We start from the raw sequence: 20,977 nt of genomic DNA on the forward strand, positions 1-20,977 counted from the left end.
AGTGGATACATGTGTGAAAATACGCAGGATCTAGAGCATGGCTATGGCGGCTTGGAAGCATAGACTAAACTCATGATGACATTGACTGAAGAACACAACTGCTACACAAGTGAATTAGGTTCCAAGATGGAAGCTTGGACTCATAAACACAATCTTATGTAGCACTGACAAGTACAAGACTGACAATAATTGATAAAGAAAAGCATCATCATGTATTCATTCATCTATCAAAAGTGGTAGTCAAGTACAATGCTTTATAGTTGTTGGATGGGTATAGTTTTCTCTTTCTGTGCATATGGGATTCCTGCAACCTGCATGTCTTCATCCCAAATTGCCTCATACAAAGTGGCTACATTAGGTGTGATTGCTAATATCTCAACACCCCTCCTCAATCACAACCAGAAAGTACAAAGTGTGTAGAGGCTTTAGTAAAAGTAGCACCTGCAAAGTGTGCGCACACCATAAACATGGCAAAACACCAGAGGCTTCGCAGAAAAGGCTAACTGTGGATACCACAAACATGATGGACATCCTGAGGCTGTAGCAGGGGCCTTACTGAGGCTGTAGTACAAGGCTACATGAGGAGTTTACGAGCTTATGATAAAGACATTTGGGCTAGACATTACAAGGCTAAAGAGATCAGTAAAAAATTGGATCAAGGACCGGCAGGCCCTTACAGTTTTCAGCATTTGTTTTGACATAAATCTTCAATTCATTGAAGGTCTTCTTGTCGGTGTAGTCCATCTTGATCTTTTTGATCATGTACTTATTCTTCACTTTGCTTGTAGCTACAGTGCCCTCCACTTTGATCTTTTGGTCCTCTTCTTCTAAATTCTCTTGGTCTACTTCTTTATTGACTTTTCTTGCATCAGTCTTCATGTCTATGTCCCCCTCAAGCAAAGGTATCATCTTTGAGGTGGTGGAAATGACTTGCACTTTCTTAAAGGTAGCAGACATGTCTTCAAGTTCTTCAAATGAACTCATTGATTGCTCTTTGGTGTAGGCATTGAAACTCATCTTACTCTGCCAACCCTCAAGAACCATTCCTGCATGCAATCACCTTGGTGAATATTATCTCCCTCCTTTGAGCCCCATAGTTTAAAAGAATCATCAACTTCCTTGACAAAAGATGTAGGATTGGGACAAGATTGCCTTCTTGAAAAGTTCAAAGTACACTCGGTAGGCTGTCCTACCATCTCGTAGAGCCACCGCCTTGAGGAACTCTAAAAGGTTGGCACAGTCTCTCTAAGAGAGCTCTTCTTTTATTCCCACATCCAAGAAAATAACATGAGGCATGGAAGGGAAGAGTCGTTTTTCAGTTTGGCTTTTCTTTTTGTCAATACGAACCAAAATATTGCTAGGGTGCATATCTGCGTGAATAAAGTCATCCACCATTAGCATTTTGAGGAGTGTATGGGTGCAAATGTGTGCAAGAGCACTTGAGATATGACTTTTCTGCAATAATTCATCATAAAAAGAGACACACTCTCCCTATTCATATGTTTCTACCAAAACTGCAGGATGCACTAAAAGATAGAGAGGTTTTGGAAAAAATGCATCCTTCCATCTTCGAAAGTTATATAAAAACCTGCTCAAATGTGCTGCTTCTCTAGCTAGGTCGACTTGTGTCAACATAAAGATAGCAAACTGCTGCACACTTTTATCCAACCTCAGCCATCTTAGACCAGGAACAAATGATGATAATCAAGCATTTCTATTGATGATTGCAAAGTTTCGCCTAATGACATCACTAACACCAGGGTGCCTTACTTTGACAGCCACCAACATAGGTTTTGATTTCTTTCAAGGATAACTGAAGCATAATGCTGCTTTATGAACCTATGAGATGTTCCCTAAAGCTACTAGTTCTTCATCAAAATCCTCAAAAATTTCAACCTTTTCCCAAAAGCTCCTTCCGCAGTCTGTATAGTGTGTGGGAGAATTTGTGTGCTAGTGCCTGTGTGTGCAGTCTAGAAAGCTCTTTGGAAATATCTCTTGGGAACAAATCTCAACTTGTTGCTGTCCACTAACCCCATTTAATGAATGTTGCACTTGCAAGTTCTAGACTATGGCGCACAAGATGTAACCACACCTGGCGAAACTAACTCCCTAATGAATCAAAAACTCCAGCACAGAAAGTATGCCTGCTGGAATATAGGTGGGTGAATGTTGCCATGCCGCCTGACTGGGCTTTGATACCATGTGAAAATAAACGAGATCTAGAGCATGACTATGGCGGCTTGTAAGCATAGACTGACCTCATGATGACATTGACTGAAGACCACAGCTGTTACACAAGTGAATTAGGTTCTAAGATGGAAGCTTGGACTCATAAACACAATCTTGTGTAGGACTAACAAGTACAAGACGGACACTAACTGATAAAGAAAAGCATCATCATGTATTCATTCATCTATCAAAAGTGGTAGTCAAGTACAATGCTTTATAGTTGTTGGATGGGTATAGTTTTCCCTTTCTGTGCATATGGGATTCTTGCAACCTACATGTCTTCATCCTAAACTGCCTCATACAAAGAGGCTACATTAGGTGTGATTGCTAATATCCCAACACCGTGGCAATCAGCCAAGGGGCACTCCCTTTGTGTGTGCTTATATGGTGTATTAAACCAATATGTTTAGGGACTCTCTGAGGAGTGTGGAAAAGGTTATCTGTTGGCCATACAAATGCAAAGTACTATATTCGAGGTTAGAGTAGTATATCCCTTAGACGCTCCTCGTTGCGAGGCCATGTGGAGTGGTTTGAGGTGAGTAGTAGAGGACCAGCTAGCGCCATAGAGCCAGTGCGGGCCCGTTTTAGGTCCCGACACCCATGGTGGAAGGCAAAGGGAAGGCCCCATTAGAACCACCCCCACTTGTCATGGTCACCACTGCTACTACTGCCCAAGAAAAAAAAGGAGGAAAAGAAAGAAAAAGACAAGGAAAAGATAAGAGAAAACAAAGAAAAGGCCCACATAAAGCAAAAGGAAAGGAACAATGAGCTTTCCCATGTATATTAGAGTGCCACAAACACTGCACCTAAGGGTTCTTAAGTTAGATGCGTCTGATGGCCTCGGTCAGTGGTCGCCTAATCCTCTAGCCTTCCTATCCCCCCACTTTCACTTAGGATACATCAAGGGCTTGCACACCTAGGGAGTTTGTACTTGCCTATGGTTAGACTTATCTCCCTATGTCACACCCACAACATCTCCCCTGTACACAAATTGGGTCCACATGGCAACCCTTCAACCACCCGAGCCCTCATCAACAAGTGTAGCAAGTGCCATGGGACTAGCTCTCAGCTAGGAGGGGGATAATGTTAACCCCAATGCAAAGAAAGCAAAAAGAAAATTTAAAAGACATAGGGCAAAGTGGACAAAGGCAGCCCGGCCGACTGAAGAAATAGGAGGAGAAAAGGCCAAAGGTGCAAGGATAACTTTGAAAGTTCAAGGCAAGTGCAAAAGAGAAAATGTGCATTTTAAATATAAAAGCGCTCTCTAAAACCTTGTAAAAGAGGGCCAGGCTCCCTATTGAGCAATTTATAAATGTAGACGGGCATGAAGGCACAATACAAATAGAAAGGCAATAGGAAAAGAGAACCTAGGCTAAAATGTTCAGGCATGCAAAAAAGGGATGGGTGTCCAAAGGGGACTAGGGCTAGGTTTTTGTATAAAAGGTAAAAAGTGAATGAATAAGATCATTCTTGTGTGTGGCCAGAACTAGCTCTCTTCTTCTCTTCTTCTTCTTGTTCTTGCTTGCTTGAGCTTGTGCTTGAGAGAGGGAGTGTGAGGAAGTGAGGGAGTGAGTGTGTAAGGGTGAGAGACTATGGTAGAGAAGCTCTCCATCTTCTCCTCTCTTCTTCTTCTTCTCTTCTTCTTCTTCTTCTTCTTCTTCTTCTTCTCTTCTCTTGCGCATGGCAATGGAGCATGGAGCTTGGAGCTTGAGGATCAAGCTTGCACCTTGGATCGTGGAGCTATCAAAGTGCTTAAGGGAGGAGACAACTTGATCGAGCATAGAGGAAAGCTCACTACACTCATATGTGTGAGAGCGTGTATGACTATGTGAGAGGTAGCCATTGCACTTGGCTTGAAACACTTGAAATGATAAGCAGTCCATGGGTCTTGGCGATCAAGCAAGAAGCTTCCACACTTAGTGATCGATTCCCCTCTTATAAATAGTCATTTGTTGTATACTCCCAAAAAAAAAAGCAAAGAAAAAGAAAAGAAAAGAATAGGAAAAGAGAGCAAAAGAAAAATTAGAAAAAGAAAAGAAAAGCACATGCACATTCATACACCTAGGGCAACCCCGTAGCCCTCCCCCACATCACAATCTCGGGGTATATCAAGGGTTGGAAATTCTAGCCTTGCTTGGACGACTTGTCATCGTGAGGAAAGAATTGCACCACACTCTTGTTGTATACTTATCTAGTCCAAAAGAAAAATCAAAGAAAAAGAAAAGAAAAGAAGAAAAAAAGGGAATGAAAGAAAAATAAGAAAAAGAAAAGAAAAGCACATGCACATTCACTACACCTAGGGCAACCCCGTAGCCCTTACCCACGCCACAGTCTCGTGGTATATCAAGGGTTGGAAATTCTAGCCTTGCTTGGACAACTTGTCATCATGAGGAAGGCATCACCACTCTTCCACTAATTGGGTCATCAAGTGTGGGACAACATTTCCAAGTTTACTTGGAATTTGACCTAGCTTCCAGTTGCACATGCATAAGCACACAGTCATGGGATAAGTAGTTAGATAGACCCCCTAGGAAGAGCATGAATGTCAACAAATAGGTACCACCAAGTGTCTTGCAAGAGTGTTATGATGTGCACATTGCAAAGAATCCAATATGTAATTGCCGAGATTTCATGGACAATGTCACAAAAGAAAAAGTGTATTTGGCATGCAAGCATCTATACTATGTGTAGCTCCAAGTGTTTGGAATGGATGCAAATCCCAACATGTTTATACACCAACCCACACTCACTTAAGAAAACTTGCACATTGTATTTGAAAGTAGAAGAACTTTTCCAATGCCACCTACATTGTGACCAGCAATGCAATGCCAACGCTACCTCTTAGCACAACTGCATTTATTTTGTCAAGAAAGTATTATTATACAATTCAGTTGGATAGATTATGTCAAACTTTTGACAAGCCTTTGTTGACCTTGTCTCTCTTAATTTGTCAAGAAAAAGCACTATTTACAAAGTTAACATAATATAAATATACATCTGGATTGCTTATATGAATTGTCTTGTATCAAATTCACTGGGGCGAGGGGGGAAGGAGAGAGAGGGGGGCAAGGGGAGAGAGCTATCAATCCATTGCAATTAAAGTTCTAAAAACACAGAGTGGCCGCACAAGCGTTCATATTATGTGAGAGAGAGAGAGAGATGTATTTAGGATTTAAGAGAAGTGTTTGTTACAACACATGTCGTAATCAGATATGAGGCATTATTATTATACATTGTGGACTGATCACATGCATGAGAGGTACAAATGAAAAGAGAGAGAGGGAGATAGAAATGGAGAGTGAGTAACTGAGATTTACACACACATACATATGTATGTATGTATGTACATGCATGCATGCATGCATGCATGCATGTATGTATGTATGTATGTATGTATGTATGTATGTATGTATGTATGTATGTATGTATGTATGTATGTATGTATGTATGTATGTATGTATGTATGTATGTATGTATGTATGTATGTATGTATGTATGTATGTATGTATGTGTGTGTGTGTGTGAGAGAGAGAGAGAGAGAATGTAGAGTGAGAAGGAGAATTTGCATGTACAGAGAGAAACTAAGAGAGAGTAAAGACATGCAGCAATTTGAGAGAGAGAGAGAGAGAGAGGTGGGCTATGGTGTACCATTCTAGCATGATTGCATGAATGTATCCACATTACATACTAGAGAGAGAGAATTGTTTACACAAGATAGAGTGTTTTTTGATCGAGTGTGCTAGAAAGAGAAAAAGGGAATATAGAAGTAGAGAGAAAAATTGAGAATGAGAGAGAGAAAGAGAGATACATAGAGTAAAGGTAGTGGTGGTGGAGGTAGCCATGGTGGTGGTGGTGGTGGTGGCAGCAGGGGTGGTGGAGCTGGAGATATCTAGGGGTGGAATAAGTGGACTATGTGAAATAAGGAGTGGAGGCTATGTAGAATAGCTTACTCAAAAGCTCACTTCTTGCCCTTCCTCGACTTTAACTATCATAAGTGCAAGTAGGTTGACTGCCATGGCAGGTTACATCAATGAAGCCTGGGTTTATATAGTACATTTTCATGGAGCTTCGAGACCCTACTAAGCATGCAAGTGTAGGGGTTGTCATAAAAGATCCACTTCGAGTAGTTTTAAAAATGGGAGTGTATTTAGACACTACTTTTATGAGTAACATAGCAAAATACAAGGCCTTGCTTATGGGACTAAATCTAGCCAGACATGGTGGTATTTGCTGGTTATTGGTAGAAGGCAGCTTGCAATTAGTGATCAACCGATTGAATGGGACCTATAGTGTGAGAGATCCCATTCTAAGAATGTATCATCATGCAACCTTGGATGTCCTTGAGATCTTTGAGGCAATGACGTGCCAACTTATTCCTCGATAGTGGAATTGCTTTGCAGATTCCTTGTCTAATTATGCATTTGTTGAAGATCTCTTTCTTAACTATGGTCATGAGGGGTCTTTTCAATTGCCTCCTGATGTTAGTCTAGGGTTGTTGTGGGGATTGCTTGCTGACATGTCCTGTTTTGGCTATTGATGGCTAGTATGGGTTATGAGCTAGGTAGCGATTAACCATCTTCCTATCTTGTCATGGACACATCGGATTGTTCAACAGCATATTCGTAGGACATCTCTTGCCATTTATGCAAGAAGGTTAGTTAATAATTTGATGCATTTAATGTAGAGCCTAAATGGCCATCCCCTTGGTCTAGTTTGGTACTTCAATAGGATTTCTATGGGGATCAAGGGTTTGCTTTTAATAGTAGGATGCTGAGTGGTGTGCTCTACTAGTTAATTTGGTTAGGCTAAGAGGGCCCTTTGTTCTTGTAAAGAGTTGTTTGATTTTGTTAGGCTAAGAGGGTCACTTATTTTGCAATAAAATGGTTTATTTTGTTAGGCCAAGAGGGCCATTCGTTTGTTTAGTGCGGGTGCGATCAATGGTTTTTTGTTTTAGTGCTACACAAAACAAATTCGATCGAGCACTTGGATGGAGCCTCTTACTATGTAGAAGCTTCTTGTGGCCAGTCTAGGTAATATCCTTCCTTTACGAGTCCTTTCCCTTTGTGATGTATGCTTATATGTATGTGGAGAATTTTTTTCTTTTTGTTGGGGACCTGCATTCAAGGCATCATCTTAGAGTTGGGTTAAGTGTGTTTGGGGAGGTTTGAGCAGTTGTCCGCCTCCTCCTATAAAGACATTGTCAATCATTCTAAGAGCTATTTTTATGAATAGTTCTAGTGAACTTGTTCTGCTAGCCTACTAGGTAGCTATTTCTTAGAATTCCTATTAGTTATGAGGTAGATAAAGAAGCCTACCCAATAAAAGGAAGAGAACAAATAATGAATATATCTGAAAAACCTATATAAAATACAGAGGGGTGTAAAAACGGGTTCTAACCCCAAATAGGAAGATAAAGGAAGAAAAATTCCAAGAGCAAATGATCATTGCCTTGCGAAGGCCTAGTAGTTTCCTAGGGACAAGTCAAACCTGTGGGGCTAATGCCTTGTCTTCCTAGGAGTGGCATTTAGCAAGAGAAATAAAATCAAGATGGTTGGAGCAAAGATAAAAGTGAGTTGAAGAAAAAGGATTTAGTGTCGCCTTGCGAGGGCCTGGTAGGTTCTTGGGTACCGAGACATGACCAAAGGCCGATGCTCTATTCTCCTTGGGTCACAATATGCCCAAATCCCTCCTTTTTACATGCTCGAATATAAAATATTAAAGAAAAAATATGGTAAAAGAAAAATAATATGTGACTTTTTATACACCAGGCTATAAGAGTCCTCGCCTAGTAGGAGTTCCTAGTCTATTTGTCCTAGGTTAAATAGATGGGTTACACCACCACTTAGGATGACTCCTTTGATAGTTCTTTTTAGTCAGTCTGTGTTGGAGCAGTTGATTAGCCACTAACTCCCAATCTCTATCGTCAGACTATGCTTGGCCTATCCCTTGTGGACTTTATGCTTTGATTTCGTGGGCGGGATAGGGTGAGAGTTGTGTTTGGGCTCTATTGTGTATCTTATTTGAAGCAGCTTGATGTTCTTTATAAGTTATCATTGTGCATATCAGTTTGTGGATTCGATAGGCTTGATTGTCCTATCCCGTGGTCGCCAATGAGAGATAATTTTAAAGTCGGAGACTTGTAAAAGAGACATTTTTGGTACAAAATGAAATGGTTACAGGTCAAGGAGCTAGAGTTTTTCTAGATGCATTTTGATGCCAAGAATCCAATGCAAGTGTCCCTTCATCAATTAGAGTCTGTTTGACCACCCATTTAAGGGCCACAAGGCTTGGTGTTATGAAGCAACTACTAGATCTGGAAGCAAGAAAGCATGTGATGGAGGCTAGGGTGATAGATTTCGATCCCAGAAAGTCACCGTCTAGTTGTCAGATTGAGATTCCGAGGCCATTTGCCCCTCCAACTGGGTCGAAACCACTTGTAGCCGTGTAAAAAGGAAAAAGTTGATCTAGATAATTTAGAGATTAAAGCTAAACCATAATTAAGATGAAATAACTCAAAAATGCTCGCAAGATGTGGGGGGGAGGGAGACGTGTTTTTTTCGGAGCCCCTTCCTCCATTTAAAAAAATGCATTTTTTGTCACTGCAATCATCTTACTCCTCCTCTTGGGCCTGAGTTGCATCAAATTTTCACTCTCCATCACTCCTATCCTTGCGAATAATGATGTAGTAATCAGTAAGATCAAAATTCAATTTTTATCTCCTATTTCTCACTCCTCTTTGTTCCTTGTTCATATGGCTGCATATAAGAGAGAGAGGGAGGGCTGATTTGATGAATTTGTGATGGACAATGGTTTAGAAGTGTAATGGCATGTAGATCGGGTAACCTTGATGCATCAATAGAGCAGTAGCTAGAAAATTGCATCAGCAGCTCCATTTGCTCAAAATGTGAGATGTACATATGTGAATTTTCAAGCAAGTGATCTTTATTTAGTTTTTATGATGAATCGTTAGCGCACATGATGAATCATTAGCGCACATGATAAAAAGATAGGTGCAAATGATTGAAATGTATTTGTTGATGTTTGCAATTTCAAATTTTCATTTTTTTTCTTATATTTAAAATAATAAAATCATAAAATTCAAAATATGAGATTTAACGAAAAATGGTGTTGTTCTTAGATTTTGGAGATCAAATTATGTTCACATGGCATGAAAATCAATACATTGATGGATCATACTTCATATAAGCCATACAAATCAAAATCTCAAAAAAATCAATAATTTATGTTGAAATAAATGGAAAAATATATAGAAAATAATAAAAAGAAATTTAAAAATAGTTTTAAGTGTGAAAAAATTTACCAAAAATTAGGAGAATATTTGTCAATATGTAATGAAGGTAAAGCATGAGGGTTTACCTCGAATTGCCTTTATCTATGTGTTAAAGTGCATGTTTTAGGGCTTGTTTCTATGAAAAATTGTCACAAAATCTCCTTGCATTTGTGCAATCAATCTAAACATAAATGGTAGGGGGTGTGGGGCTGTAATGGAAAGACATTTGACTAAGTTGTTGATTTCTTTGCATACCTTAGTATATAGGCCATGGTTCGTATGAGTTTTAAGAGGTTCAAAGCATAGCAAGGGTTAGCCCAGTGATGTTCCTTAACAACGCAGTACAACGTTAGTAGAAAGAAATCATGAAAAGATTCTTTATGCACTTCACGTTGGCTGGTTAATTACGGTTTGCCATACACTTTGCATATGCAATCTGAATATGGTATTAGAAGATAAATTTTTAGATGCATTGCAATTGTATGTCTAGGTAATGACCAACATTGAGAGTGTAAGTTTCCCCTTTGCTATAAGATAGTGTACTATTTTTAGAAAATCAATTAAGTAAGAAATACATACAATCTCTGGATCATTGCGTTTATATTATGAGAGGACTCTATTATGTTTGTGTTCTATGTGTAAGATGGCGCATCTTGGGGCCAATCCCCAAGATGTAGGAGAGTTGTTATGAGCCACAGCATTCTCCTAGGGGGAGCTCTTTTTGTATGTGAATCGAGGCGTCAATCACCTGTATGTTTAGATACTCCTTCTATTGGAGTTGGGAAGGGAAATTGTTAGACTACAAATTGATATAAACACATTATTTATTTAGAGTATTGTGTAGCCTCAAGACACTCTTGGCTAGGAGAGGCTATGAGGGTGGTTTGGTAAGCATAGGAGGCCTAGCTAAAGCCCTACACCTAGTGTTTGGCCAGTTTTAGGTCATGACATTCCAATCAAGAATTTGAGCTTTTTTAGGCAATATTGCTAAGCTCTAGTTTCTTCCCAACATTCTTGGTTAGTAATGCATAGGCTAGGGACTAAGAACTCTATGGGCATGATGGTCTCTGTGCCATATGTAAGTCAAAGTGGGGCTTGTAAGATATCTAATTGGCCCACAATGATACCATAAGCTTATGATCCCAGTCTAAACATGGCGCTAGGATGATTTTGGTCAATACATTAATGAGAATCTTGTTCGTGGCTTCTGCCTAGCCATTCTCTTGGGGATAATAAGGACTAGACTTTCTATGGATGACCAAGAATGTAGACAATAAGTGCTCAATCACTTCATTAAGAAAGTGTTTCCCTTGGTCATTGACCATTTTGATGGGGCAACTGAAACATGAGATGACTTGCTCTTAGAGAAACCATGTGATGGTTCATGTGTCATTCTTATGGGTTGCCCTTGCCTCAACCCATTTGGTCATGTAATCTATGGCTCTGATGATGTATCAAGCCAATGAGTATTCGATGCTAGAATCATGAAGTATATACCCCATTTTTTAAAAGATTGGTGGGTAATTACTAGTGTGATTTCCATTTTATCCTTTCTAATAGGTGATTTTGTTCATTGGCACTCATCACAATGTTTAACAAATCTGGCCACATCCTTAAAAAGAGGGTGGGCCACCACAATTGGGCTCGAAGCACTTTTTAAGCTATAGTATTTGCATTAAAGTGTCCTCTAGCAATGCCACCATGTACCTCCTGTAGCACATCCTCAATTTCATGCTTGTAGATGCACCACCTAAGAAGACTATGCTAGCCTAGGTGACATATTTGACCTACAATCAATTGATAGGGTCAATTCTTAATCAAGAGGTGTATTAGTCGAGCTTTTTCAATTAGTTATTTTGATAGGTCTTGCTTGAGAATATATAGAATATCATTAGCCTAATTAGGTATGAGATCGGCCTTAAAGAGGTAAGCTTTCTTGTTAACATGGAATAGATGAGCATCAAGGAGTTGATAATAAGCACTTGTGGCCTTTTCACCATTGGTCACTCGTGATAAGTGATTGGCAATGAAGCGTTGTTTCTCTTTGCATACAATAACCAAGAAATAAAAATCCAATAGTAACAAGAGCCATTCAGTGATGTGTCCCATGGCACAATGTTTATTTACAAGATATAGCAGTGCTTGATATGGTCAACAAAGAGAATGTGAAAGGCATAGTGAGAAGATAATGAAGAAACTTTCTCATAGCATAAATCATCACCAATTCCTCTCTTTCAGTCAATTTCTTATTATTGATACATACAAACAAGAATATTCTCGTACTTCTTGAGTACTATGACATTTGGTGATACCCATTCCATATGCTCGATTTCATAGATGGATCCCACTTTTCGTAACATGTCAATCTCTTCCATGACATGACGGGTATATTGAGGGTTCATAGGATAGGGTCACTCCTTGACAAGCTTGGCATCATCTTTGAGAGGAGTCATGTGGGTGAGAAATTGTGAAGTCTTCCTTTTCTTTGAGTGAACTTTTCCAAGCAAGATGGGAAAACCGAGAAGCACATGCCAAAGCACATGATATAGAGTAGGGTAAAGTAGGAGATTTTTCTTCCTACTGGATGTTTATTCTTAGATTTGACATACATAGACCATGAATACATGTTACATGTATTGTTAGTTTAAAACAATAATAACAATAATATTTTCCTCATTTCTCTTCCTCCCTCTCACATACTCTCTCTCAATATGTTTCAATATGTTTGCTTGTGTCTAAATAGTTCATTCTAACTATAGAAAGCATGCTTTCCATAATAAGACGTGTGATCACTAGCCGATGAATGAGACTAGATGCATTGGATATAAAGAAGATCTGACGTTGTTTGAAGCATCCAGTCTAAACATGTCCCTAGCTTTTTCGTGAAGCATAAGGCATAAGTCATACCTAAAAGAAAATAGGTCTAGAACTAGCCTAGGGGTGCAAGACATGGAAAAAAGATTTCATGCTCAACATGCTTCTTCTACCTCTGGCAAGTAGTTGGTGGATTTGGCCCATGGTTCAACAAAGGAAATGGGTTCTATGATGTAGCAGACAAATGTGGGATTGCATAGCATTTGTAGGAAGTGTTTAGAGCAAGTCCATCGCTCGATTACTTTGGATGAAGATAGTCACATGCCAGAGTTTGTTACAATGTCAGAAAACAAGTATGATACTCATCAATGTGCCTCATCACAAATAGGTAAAAAGCTTGCTATTAAAGAGAAAAAGTTTCGAAAAACATACTACTATTTGGTCAAACTAGGCAATGTGGGCAATATATATGCAATAATGATGTGAAAGATGGTCGTGGTGTACCTACATCTTGCTTCTAGTGTCAACAAAAGTATCATAGTGGTGTTAGTTGAGGGATTCATTTGGTTTTGCAACATCTTGAATACACACTCATGGGTGGCTAATGAGCATCATGTTGGGGGACCACTGCAAGAGTGTGGCTAGTGATTGAGGGGCACAAGTTTTCTTCCATCATATGTGATAATGCTTCAAAACAATGTGTTTGTCTTGCAAGATGCTAGCCTTATTGCCAAGGAAGCTCCATCTACATATATTCCTACAAGTATTCCTAGTGGATATTGGTTGAAGTATCAAGATGGTAAAGTAGTTAAATGGAGATGAGAAAGGAATTTCAAGAAAATATTCAAAAGGATGGGACTCTAGATGCAAATGTTATTCATGAGGCCATTGTGTTGAGCAACAAGACACATGTGTTCTATGGTAGTACAAAAGGAAGCAAATCTCTAGGCATCAATTACTCTCTATCAATTGTAGAGTTTCCTTGCTACACATGCACTAATTTTCACAAGAGAGAAACAAAGCATCAAGTTTACATTCCATTCAAGCATTTGTACTATGTATTCTTGAATGTTCTAGGCTTGGGCCCCCTATCACATGAGTTCATTCATCATGTTGCTTTAACAATGGTTGAGATGTTTTAAGCTTTGGAAGCACGAAGAATCAATGTTCCCATTTAGAGAGACACATAGTGCAAGAGTGATAGTTACACTTAATACTCTTTTTTTTTGCGTAAATAGATGTGGGATGCTATGAGACAGCATCACTACAATGAAAGTTTCCTCCTATGTATCTGCTTCATTTTGGCATGCAATGTTTTTAAGATTAGATTTTCATGTTTTGTTCTCATACATGATGTTTTGCTTTTGTGTTGGTTTTTAAGATGAACACAAAAAGCATGCCTCTTATTTATGAAGTTATGATCTTGGCATTCTTGAAGCTAGAACTCTTTCCTTGAAGAAGCATTTTGCTGTCATTAAAATAGTTACATACATGTGAACATTTACAGGGTCCAATCTACAAGTAGGCTTCTCATTCATGTGTCTTATTCGTATGTTGATTTGGACAACCAACCCTAAAAGCATACCTTTTGTTCATGTAGTTGTAATTTTAATACTCTTTCTTTCAACTATGTTTTTAGGAGACAGTTTCTTGGCATTCTCCATAAATGGATAGGCTAGGAAATTGTATCAAATGTGATACTTTGCTACATGTTACACAAATTTTATTTTATTCTTGGAAAGCTTTCTTGAAAAAAGGGATTCCTCAACTTGCGATATGATACCCTTAAGAACATAATAGTTCTAGGCAAAAATGTCGAAGCATTCTTTACAGAAGCTAATCAATTATTCCTCATCCTCTACATTGAGGTCCTTAGCAATGTAAACAGTCTTAAGGGATTCCCTTGGCACCACAACGTTTACTTCTTTGACCTTTGACCTTTGCCAATCTGTCACGTGCCTACCTAACAGTTCCCTAGTAGCACATTTTAGTGGTCCATCAGGGAACTATCCTAGATGGCTTCACCAGGCACTCGTGAGAATGCACAAGGTCTATCATCTAGGTTTCCCAAAGTCCATCCCGTAACGGAAGGTACCGGCCATCCCCACAAGGATTAACTTGCAAGCTCAGGGTCCTAATTTGACAATTGAGGTCTTGATGCATCAGCTAGCTCCATTGGAGGTGTCCCACAAGGGCTTCTTGTCTGCTTGGAGCGATCGTAGTTACCCTTGGTTCATGGAGTGCAACACTTTTTTCCAGCAAACTAGTTAGGATTCAGGGAACCTTAACGGAGTTCTGGCACAACCGCTACACCTTTCCCCTAAGATAATTATTGATCAAGGTTTTAAGACTCGACCCTAGGTAAGTCAATGCTTGACTCTACCTAATTTCTCCTAATTAACGTTTCATTCAATCTCTTGAAAGAAGCTCCCAACTTACCAGGACCACCCATCCATAGGACGAATCCGTCAGGGATCTCGCCCGCTTGCTTCCCACAAACGGGTTTCTTTAGTTTTCTAATTACCTATCACATTAAGCTATGACATATAAAAGAAGCTTCATTGATTAACCCATTATCATAGGTTCCTTTGTGTAATTTTATGACACAACACAAACAGAGAAAAACAATCTTTTGGCAAAACATATTTATTTATTATTTTGCAAAAGTTATTTACAATGCTTTTCCCCTTCTGCCTATGCAGAAGATAAAACCTCCATTCATCGAAAAATCCCTTCTGTCTATGTAGAAGAAAGCAAACCCTCCAAGATTTCCGTACCTTCACTAGTACCAGGGACTCTAGGATCCCATCCTGATTCGCATGAGGGTCAGGCAGTTCCTAGGAGCGATCGAGAGATTTACGGCCAGAGCCCCCTGACACTCACACCTCCTCCTGCCTAATGGATTCCTCACTGAGTGACCTCTCACCATCGGGGCCAGTCCAAAGCTCCTCGTGGCGGTACAAAACAATCCCCCTTAGAGTAGGGTTCCGCATCTAGCCATGGGGGAGGCATAGCGCGATCTTTTCTCTTATTATCTTGATTATATATTTACAATCAAATCTAACTGTTTCAAGCACAATTAATCATTCTTGTGCAACCATCAATACATGCACAAATTAAAAAAAGAAACAGCAGCAAGTGTTTTTAGCATAGGAAGTATCCCCACCTAATTCTAGGGTTTCTCTTTTAAGGTCCCACCTTATTCTTAGGGTTTCATTTCCTACTTGCAACTTTTTTTATCCAGATCCGCAAGTTATTTCACGAATCTAAAGTCTATTTTATCCTTATGAAAACTTGGTATTTCTTCCCTTAAAGATAATATGGGCATTTATACCTATGGTAGGCAATTCATGCGTTGTCCTGTCCTAACCCACACTTAGCAGGATTTCAAATGCTTTTCCAAGTCTGTCTAGACATTAGAATTTCTATCAACAAATTCTTATCAATGTCCAATAAGTCTTATAGACTTTCAATATTTATTTAATTTCCTGAAACTGATAGTGTCAGGGTTGTCGAGTATTTCATAATTGTTTTTGCTTCAACATCCTCGATGTTTTAGGTAAGGTTTTCTCGTTGATTCATATGTGGGTCGACTCATGATATTGATGTTCTCGCTAATATAACCATTAATATTAACATTGTGTGTATTTTTAGCAAGAAAATAATTTTTTTAAAATTCTGCTCGTATTCTATGGTTTAATTGACAATGTCTGGCCATTTGTTGAACTTTCAACATTATCTAGGAAGATCAATTTTCATTTAGCTATGTCATAAATGCAATGCTAATTGTTTTGCTGAATAAGATTTTTATCGAAATTTTTCATAAAATATTAGCTTTCATATTTACACTTACATGAAAGGACAGCTTTCATCTAGAGAGCGTAATTAATAGATGCATAAACTGTTAACTGCTATCTATGATTTGTAGTTAGATTAATCAGATTATAATCCGTAGAATTATGATGTAAATAATTGTAGGTGGATATTGCATGAAATAAGTAAAGGATTATATGCGCATTCAATATTAGTTAAATAAAATAACTCGATATATCTACTGTCAAATGTGGCAAGGTTAAGTATTGATTAACACTTGCAAAAGTCTATTTAAAAGCCCTATAAATTGTCTCGTTTTCGTATTTTTACTAGAAAATTCACTATTTCTTAGGGCAAATCAATGCTAAGAAGATAATGGACTGAATCTTCAAAAAAAAATGTGAAGAACAACTTAATCCCTCCTAGTATATCATATTACCTACAAACTCCCAAAAATTGAAATAGAAGGATATCACATAATCTTCATAAATAGTTTGTGAAATGGTATTGCTTATGTTGGATAAGTTAATCCCTAAATGGAAAATTCATGTCGTGCTTAACAAAGTTGAAAGAATTATACTCATCACTTCTTTATGGGGAGGAGGATACTCATTAGATTGTAAGGTTACCTTAGGTTAAGGAACTACCTTGTCCATGTGAAGTTTTGAGCTGCACGATGGTGTGATTGCCATTGCATCATTATATATTTGAAAAGATTGTTTGTGTTTACTAGAATCTAGATCTTTGATTAAAAACATTGACAAACATGATAAAAGGAAAGATTGCACTAAGCTATCTCCAAGTTAGTTGCGAGACCCACTCCAAGGGGGTCACGGTTATTGCTTCGAGAGGCTTAGACCGGCTTCATAGAGGAAAGGTCTATCTGTAGGGATAGTCTCGAGCAGTAGGAAATGTGGATACAAGGGGGGACTCTTGCTATAAATTTTGCATTATTGCTAGAATCTAACAAGCCCCTTCATGACCTAGGATGGGATCATGAAACCCTAATACTAGTTACAAGGGAGGAATCTTGGTGGGCAAAATACCCTCGTGGAATTCTCACTACACGATATAGGCCTTATACCGATGTTAAAAGCGACAAAAATGTAAATAACAAAATTTACCCCTATCGTCGCAAAAAGCGTCGTTATTGGCAATGCCAGAGAACAGTCGGTATTAGCGTTATTATTAGCGTCGCTACCGACGCAAACAACGACGCTCTGCGATGCTAATAACTACGCGTGCAGGTAATTTTGCGACGCTAATAGCGACGGTAACAGGGGAAAAAAATTTTGTGGCGTACTGTGTGCTTTATTTGGGCCATACAAAATAGTTTCTGCACTGTGTACAATGCTGGTGTAAACAAAAACAAAGTGTACTTAAATCATAACACTGATACATGAAATAAATACATGATCGCATAATGAAAGTGACTTGTACAATCATGGCAAGATATCACTACTACATAGAAAATATCTACACAAATCAAGCGACAAAAAAAGAAGGGCATGTGAGCTCCAAGGATCCAAGGGCGAGCTATACATCCTCGCCATCCGAAAGCTCGTCCCACCGCAAAGGAGCATCGAACGAACTCTACAAAAAAAAGAAACAACTACACATCAATCCACCATATAATAATGCATTCTAATTAAACATAGTAACTATGAACAAGAAAGATGAGTGACTTACAGAGCCGCCGCGTCTATATAATCGATCGATCAATGTAGTGAGACTGTGCCTCTTTGCATATCGAGTCTCAAGGCCGATCGGATCGCGATTGTAATGGAGTGCTACAAAGAAAACAAAATACAAACTATTAGAAACATGATTGTCAGTACAAAGGATATTGCAAAACAAAATACTAACTATTAGAAACATGATTGTCAGTACAAAGGATATTGCAAAAAGAAAAGGATATTGCAAAAAGAAAAGCAAGCAAAACAAAAGAAAAACTTACAAAGTCCTCTAGATATATCATGTGGCTACCACTCCCAAGATGATGGATCACTCCGGTCTCTAGTTGTGCTCTCGCCGCCTCGCACTACTGACTTCAACATCCTGGAGAATCTGTAGCCTCCTCCCTTAGTCGGTGCCAGTCGTCTGCGTCTAGCCACTCGAGCTTTGCAACCCCACTCTTGAGTGCTTTGCATGCGTCCGATCATCTGTGTGACATATATGCACACATGCAGTCCATCATCCAGCCCGTAGAAAATCTATCTGCTGTGGCTGGAACCGGAAACTCCTCATGTAAGGATGCTACTATGTAGTCCTTGCTCCCCTCCAATATGTTTTTCCAATGATCTAAGACGTTGTGCCGAAAAAATTATTAGCACAACTCTCTCATGCGAGCCATCATCCTCCTCCCCTCATCATTCATGATGATGGCTCTCCTAACCTATCATCGACAAGATAGGCATATCCCTCTAGGGAATGCCTAAGACAGGTCCTCTTTCACCTGCGACCACGCTCCTGGGCATATCCAGGAGAACCCTATACATCCGGTGAACTGATCGGGATAGTATTTATCAGTGTAGCACCCATAGAGGTGCCACCTGCAGACGGCTAAGCAAAAGCTGGAGTAACTAGAGTAGATGTCCCCACAGGTGTGACAAATCCTGGAGGTGACACAACTCTAGCAGAACGACGAGATGGAGACACCGCGTCTGTGCCTCCACAACAACCACCTGAGCCACACTCCCTGGAACCATCACGAGAGCTAGGAGTAGCACCTGTATCCCGTGCCAACCATGGGCTCACTGCCTCTGTATCTCTACAACATCCCCCTGACCCTGAAGCACTCCCTCCCTCTGGCCCAAGTCTGGAGCGTTGACCTCATCTGCTCGAAGCTGAAGCATCTGATCGCACTGAAATAGATGTAATAGAGCGGCCTGACGATGTTCGAGACAACTCCTGGTCTGCCATGAATCTCGCCATCTGATCTAAAGACATGTGCGTGAAGATATCTTGCAACTCCTCATCGCTCATCCCTCAACTCATCCTGATGATCTAAGTATCCAAAAAGGTCACCTGCACAAACAAAAAATGATGTTAGCATAATCAATTTAAATCATACAAAGCACGGTAATATAAATTCTAAAAAAAATCTCACTTAGAATGCATATCTTATGTATCCTTATAAGCGATTAGTCAACGAATTGAGTAAGTGGATGCTCCAAGTATGAAGTATTCTATGATTCCATATCAATCTCGTGACACAACTCCGCATACACTGGAAGGTCGATAGACATGTCACCACAAAAGGATGAGTCCATCTCATTCTCAAAGAATTCTTGGACTCCTATATTTTCATCATTGTTAGCTGATGCTGGCTCCTCTACATGCTCCAAGCTTTCAGTGGCCTCCACCCCTTGCAATATCGACCCCTCTATTTGCATATTGTCCTCATCTATGCTCGGAACATCGCTTTGATCGTATACTCTCGCACTTTGGGGAGTTGAAGGTATAACATACCACCATTGAGGTTATCAGGGGTTTGGATAGAAGATTACCTATTCACAAACACGTACAAGAGAGATTAAACTATTGTGACATGTACCATGTCGTAATACAATTAACAAACAAATGAGTTCATGTACCTGTTCACAATGGGTCGGCAACACAAAGGTGTCGCGCAAATCCGTTCATTTTTTTCGGGAATCTATTTCGAGAAATCTAGATGGACCTTGTCGAACTATTGCTCCAGCTCCTTCAAGTACCACTTTGAACCACTGCACATCGAATAGTATCATGGAGAAGCTAAGGTAATCCACCGTAACAATACTTTGCAAGTTCCCAAAATACTCCATCTCATTTATAGCCATGTTTGGATCCGTTGCTCGTCGTCGGCTCTCTTGCTCGAACCTTGCCATGATACCACAGTTCATTGTGGAGCGCATTTTGTCAATACGATCCATGTAAAAATGCGGTCTACACGACCACGCTACACTATATATTTTATACTGTACATTAAAACACTCAAATTAGTTGTCGCATATAAATTATAGATACGACAAATCCTAAACACATCATCACCTTTGGACTACATCCCCTAGAGAATTCTCGCTTTTCAATTGAGACTTCCGCCCCTTCGTGAGATGCTGCGGTCAAAGCTCCATGCAACCATCGCGTCGACATGAACCGCGGCATCTCCTCCATGCCCTCAGGATATCGAATCAGTCGATGGCGCGTACTACATCGAAATTTAGATCGCGCTTCCTCTTGATCTTGCCTAGCAATCTGGTACGTGGCAAGCCACGTCTCCATAGAGGCATGGTGCAACATACAAAAGCGATTCACCTTCTCCTCCATTGTAGCATTCATTCTTTTTTCTACCCCATTTCCAACCACCACATCTCCGGTCAGTCTATCATCATCCTTCAACGACCATAGCATTTTGTTGTCTGGATCCACCGTTGGTAGTCATTGTGAAATATGCACTAGCGCCTTAGATACCAATCAACCTTCAACCACGCTACCTTCTGGTCGAGCTCGTTGTCACACAAAGCCTTTCAGGTTTTTCATGAAGCACTCCAAGAAGAACATCCATCGTGTATGGATAGGTCCAGCAATCTCCACTTCATCTACAAGATGCACAAGAAGGTGGATTTGTATCGTGAGCATGCTAGTAGGCAGGTATTTCTCAAAGAGACAGACTGTCTCCACTGCTCCCCACCTCGTGGATTCAATAGAGAACATCTTAATCTCCTTCTGTGAGATCCATTGCACTAAAGTTGACAACCTGTAAATGGCCTCGCGTATTTCTGAAGTAAGGCATCTTGCGATCGTGATCGGTAGTACAAACTACCACAAATGAGAAAGCATTATGAAAAA

At 39.7% G+C, this 20,977-nt stretch overlaps 1 pseudogene; it reads right to left on the reverse strand.

The window, feature by feature from the left end:
- Window positions 1-639: 639 nt before the first annotated feature.
- Window positions 640-20,977, reverse strand: part of LOC148018013 (uncharacterized) — a 28,171-nt pseudogene continuing 7,833 nt past the window's right edge.

The sequence above is a fragment of the Lygodium microphyllum genome, chromosome 21, assembly GCF_053477565.2.
Source record: "Lygodium microphyllum isolate KBCC chromosome 21, Lygodium_microphyllum_v1.1.10, whole genome shotgun sequence".
NCBI lineage: Eukaryota > Viridiplantae > Streptophyta > Polypodiopsida > Schizaeales > Lygodiaceae > Lygodium > Lygodium microphyllum.